The sequence below is a fragment of the Ostrea edulis genome, chromosome 9 (genome assembly GCF_947568905.1).
Source record: "Ostrea edulis chromosome 9, xbOstEdul1.1, whole genome shotgun sequence".
In the NCBI taxonomy this organism is placed as follows: Eukaryota; Metazoa; Mollusca; class Bivalvia; order Ostreida; family Ostreidae; genus Ostrea; species Ostrea edulis.
The window spans coordinates 20612732-20618774 of record NC_079172.1 but is presented as its reverse complement, the minus strand read 5'-3'; positions in this window follow the sequence as shown (position 1 = coordinate 20618774).

The window sequence follows — 6043 nt, the reverse complement described above, 5'->3', positions numbered from 1 at the left end:
TCCATCTACATCTGTAGGAGCAGTCACATGATATTCTAGGAGCTGAATAGTAATGTCCTGTAGATGTGCAATAAGGTTTCGGAATTTTCATATTGGCCCCAGGGGGCAAATAAGGGCCGAAAAATGACGTTTTCTATCACAAAGCTTGTCACTTAAACTCCATTTACATCTTTAGGAATAGTCACATGATATTTAGGGAGCTGAATAGTAATGTCCTGTAGATGTGCAATAAGGTTTTGGAATTTTCATATCGGCCCTAGGGGGCAAATAGAGGCTGAAAAATGACGTTTTCTATCACAAAGCTTGTCACTTTAACTCCATCTACATCTTTAGGAATAGTCACATGATATTCAAGGAGCTGAATAGTAATGTCCTGTAGATGTGCAATAAGGTTTCGGAATTTTCAGAGTGGAAGAGGGGGGGGGGGTCCAGCACTTGATCGTTTAGATACTTTTCACAACGTCTATCCGCTATCTATTTCTGATATCGCAAAGAAATGAGAGAGAGAGAGAGAGAGAGAGAGAGAGAGAGAGAGAGAGAGAGAGATGTTACTCCCAGTAGGCTGGGGGCGGCCTAGGCCCCCAGAAGCTGTAGGGTAAATGGTGCAACTCCTGCATTCTGTCCTGCATTCTGAACATTTCCTGGCACTTCCTTTTCACTTTCAAATTGTCTACTTCTTAAACAATTTTTTTTATGTTACATATATATATACAAATGTACTTTTTAAGAATTCTTTTTAAAAGCGATACTTGCATCTGACGAAAATATCGTAAATATATTATCAGTGTGTTGTCTTATTTATCCTAGAGTTGAATGATAATTATAATAGTGTTGATAAATTTGAATGAAGCAATTAGTAGTACATATACATGTAAGTATCTACCGTTCATATCATTTGGACTCAAAGTCTCGTTAAAATTGAATATTTCTTAAACTTTTTGCTTCTCCAAAGGGGGGGGGGGGTCCAGACGCCCTGGACCCCCCCCCCCCCCCCTTCTGGATCCGCCCATGTCTTATGTGTTGTTTCTGCTAGGAACTTTCATTTGCGATTACAGTCACTTGCCCTTTAAAACCATCCCAATGCGAAGTAATATGAGCCCCGTTGGTTTTATTGACAACGCAATTTCTTTCTTTTGAAATGGGAAAGAAGTTCGACTCTCTCTCTCTCTCTCTCTCTCTCTCTCTCTCTCTCTCTCTCTCTCTCTCTCTCTCTCTCTCTCTGGTTGGCAGTCGAAACGGTATGTAGTGAAAATGTAAGTTTAAACGATGAATTCAGTCATGTTTTGAAGATTTGGTATATCGAGGTTTGGCTTTAAGTACGTACTTTGTTTTAATAGCGTTAGGCCTAGTTGTCAAATTACTGAGTCAACTTCTTCATCCCCTTTTGGAACTGAGAATGCAATGACGTAGCCAAATCACACTGTGGCTTCTTTACTAGTTAAACATTATAGGATTCAGCGATATAAAAAAAAAGGGGGGGGGGTCCAGGAATCCAAAAAAAGAAGGAAAAAAATGAATCGATAAAAATAAATATATGTGTATCACCCAGTGCTAGTTAATATTTTATTCAACTTGTACATTAAAAATAATTGCCTACAAATATTAGCAGTATCATATTTAAAAAAAAACACACCAAAAAACAACACTACAAAGATGTCCCACAGAAAAGGGGGGGGGGTGCCAATCCCCGGATTCCCCTCTGGATCCGCCATTTGGACAGAGAGTACATTTAAAGGCAAACACTTACGTGCGGGTATTACTGTCTCATGACAGCATCTAGTTAATTAATTAAAAATTAAAATCCTGGAAAATGTTGTTAATTCTAGGCTGGAAAATCATCTGCAGTTAAACCACCTGCATGATAGACAACATTCGGCATATCGTGCTCACCACTCAACGGAGACTGCTCTCTTGAGAGTCCATCATGACATCTCATCTGCACTAGACAACGGCTCGTGTGTTGTTCTGTTAATGCTGGACTTATCTGCAGCATTTGATGTGATTGACCACACTATTCTTATCAAACGCCTTGAATTTTCTTTTGACATAACCGGTGCGGCTTTGTCATGGATACGGTCATACATTGAGAGATATCAACGCATTGCTATAGGTTGCTCAGAGTCCAGACTTCCATCTGGAATTTGGTGTTCCTCAGGGATCGCTCCTCGGACCAAAGCTATACAGCCTGTTTGCTAAGCCAATTTGTGATATATGCCGTAAACATAACACGAGTTTCCAGTGCTATGCAGAAGATACTCGATTATATATGGCAGTAACACCTACCAGCAACTGGATTAACATAACATCTCGTTTGCAAATTTGCCTGTCTGATATTAGTTCTTGGATGCGTTCCAACTTCCTAAAGTTAAATCAAGAAAAAACGCTTATTGTCTTCGCACCAAAACACAGGGTTAATTATTTTAATGAATTCAGCATCAACTTTGACGGAACCAAAATTAAGTTTCATCATGTGTGAAAAACTTAGGAATATTTTTTGATTCTATGCTAAATATGGACCACCAGGTTGGAAGCATCGCTAAATCGTGTTATTATCAAATACGTAATATTGGCCTAATTCGACCGTTAATATCGGAGAGTGCCTGTAATACCCTTATATGTCACTTGTGACCTCTCGTCTGGATTATGGTAATGCCTTACTGTACGGTATAAGTACCAGTTCCCTGACTGGACTCCAAAGGATTCAAAACACCGCCGCCAGGATCAATACAGGTATAAAGAAATATGACCACATAACACCCGTGTTAGTAAATACATTGGCTCCCTGTAGAAAAGCGAATCCAGTACAAGCTGCTGCTACAGACTTTTAAAGCTTTAAATGGAACATGGTCATTATAGAACTTGTCAAAGTTTACACACCTTGTAGATCCCTGCGATCAGAAAACTCTATGTTTCTGGTGCAGTCACGTGCACATATTAAGACATATGGGCACAGACGGTTCGACGTGGTGAGTGCTACACTGGAAAAATCTACCCCAAGACCTGAGATCTGAGAGGAATTTTATTCATTTTCAAAAGTTATTAAAAACTTACCTTTTTACCATTGCTTACCCAGATTCTTTTTAGTGTTTATTTAAAATTGCTCATTTTTAAATTGACCTTATTACAATGGACAACACAGCAATTTTACATGTGAACATTACTAGTCCTTCTAAAGTTATATGTATATTTTTAAGCGTTTTTAACTTGCATTTTAAGCTCTAGTATTTATTAAGTAAGTTTTATGCTCTTATGTCCATAAGTGTTTTATGTACAGTTCTTAAGAGTAATTTTATATTATATTTTAGCGCTTTATAAATTCTGTATAGTAATAATAAGAATTGTCATACGATTCCAATATCACAGCGTTTTAGCCTTTCGTCCACCTATGTTACATTCATGTTACAACCTTGAAAACCGACCTCCTTCGTTAGACAGATTACTTGACTGGTTAAGTTGTTAAGTATCGTACAAGTAGAGTAGTCCCTTCTTCAGCCAAGTACATTTTAAAACTGTCAGTTTGTAGCTTTTGTGTGATGTCACAATACTTACATGTACACTGTGATGTCACGATACGTACCAATTACACTGTGATGTCACAATACTTAAATGTACACTGTGATGTCACAATACATGTACTTACATGTACACTGTGATATCACAATACTTACATGTACACTGTGATGTCACAATACGTACATGTACACTGTGATGTCACAATACGTACATGTACACTGTGATGTCACAATACGTACATGTACACTGTGATGTCACAATACGTACATGTACACTGTGATGTCACAATACGTACATGTACACTGTGATGTCACAATACGTACATGTACACTGTGATGTCACAATACCTACATGTACACTGTGATGTCACAATAAATACATGTACACTGTGATGTCAGAACAAGTAGCATACTCAGCAGGTGTGGCACGATAACGATCCCTCCCTGCTCAATGCTATATGCGCCGAGCATAGGCCTAAATTTTGCAGCCCTTCACTGACAGTAGTGACGTCTCCATATGAGTAAAATATTCTCAGAGGGACGTTAAACATTGATATTCAATCAATCAATAATGTTATAGTAACTACATTTGGAATCCGTGATCAATGTCACAATCAGTAAATGTACACGTTGTGATGTCACAATATCTACAGATTTATACACGTACACGCTGTGGTGTCACAATATCTACAGATTTATACACGTACACGCTGTGGTGTCACAATATCTACAGATTTTTATACACGTACACGCTGTGGTGTTACATGTACAATATCTACAGATTTATATACGTACACGCTGTGGTGTTACAATATCTACAGATTTATACACGTACACGCTGTGGTGTTACAACGCGTAGATGTGCACTTCTTGATGTCACAATAATTAAATGTAGAATCTTTGATGTCACATTATGTGTATATACTATGTGACGTGGCAATGACTACTTGTAGATATGTGAAATCACAATAATTATAAAATCAGTGACTATTGTAGATGTTCATTGTGTAATGTCACAATAGGCACGTGCACACTTTGAAGTCATAATGAGTAGTTGATTGTTAGTTTGTTTTATGTCCCGTCGAGAGTGTTTCATTCCTATTGAGACTTCACCAGTTGTAGAATACCACCACTTTAGACCTTTGCTTATTGCTCAGGCCGTAGCAGTGAGGGTTCTTTAACATACCAACTCCTGTCGCGACACGGGACCTCCGTTTTTAAGGTCATATCCCAAAGACCTGTGATTCTCACTTCTAAATGTCGAGCGTTTGGCGAAGGAGCAATCACTACCTATGTTAATGTCTTGGTTTGATGCGGCCATGGCACGACCTATCCGTTACAAAGAGAACGCTCTACCACTGCAACAATGAGTAGATATACTCTAGCTGTGATGTCACAATGAATAGATGTGCACTGTCTGTGTTACAATAAATACATGTGGAACATGTGATCTCACAATAAGTATATGTACACTGTGATGTCACAATACGTACACGTATATTTTATGATGTCACGTTAAGTACATTACAACCAATAAGTACTTGTACAGTGTGTGATATCATTATAACTACATGTTCACTCTACATGTACACTCTGTGATGATGTGTTCTCACTGATGTCACAATGAGTGCATGGAGAAATTGTGATGTCACAATGAGTGCATGGTGAAATTGTGATGTCACAATGAGTGCATGGAGAAATTGTGATGTCACAATGAGTGCATGGTGAAATTGTGATGTCACAATGAGTGCATGGAGAAATTGTGATGTCACAATGAGTGCATGGAGAAATTGTGATGTCACAATGAGTACATGTACACTCTGAGAAAATGAAGAAAACGAACAGTGATCAAACGAACAGAGATCAAGTTTAGACTCCAGCAAAGAATACAAAATTAAAAGTAGGGCAAACACTTACATGATTAACCTCTTCCAAATATAATAATACAACAATAACAAAGAATGCTTGTAAAACATGTATATACCCAATGATGCAAAATTGAAAAGAGTTATACACATACATCATTTAATTGATAGTAGTGCCAAAATATTGAGCAGACAATATCTTCCAATGTCCAGAGTCGATTGACCATGTGACCGAAAATCATAAAGGGTCATCTACTACTAATGCTGTACCAGTGTACCAAGTTTGGTGTTAATCAAGTAACTGATTCTTAAAATATATGAGACAATATATTACTATGTTCAGTTTAACCCTTGACCTTTGACTAGGTGACTTCAAAATCAATAGGGGGCATCTACTCCGTAAGTTTAGTGTCTGTTAAGCAATGGGTTCTCAAGATGTTGAGCAGACAGTATATTCCTATGTCCAGTTTGACCTTTGACCATGTGACCTCAAACTCAATAGGGGTCATCTTCTCCTGAAAATGTACCAGTGTACCAAGTTTGATGTCTGTCAAGCAAAGGGTTCTCTAGACATTGAGCGGTCAGTATATTCCTATGTCCAGTTTGACCCTTGACCTTTGACTACGTGACCTCAAAATCTATAGGGGTCGTTTACTCTTTAGGATG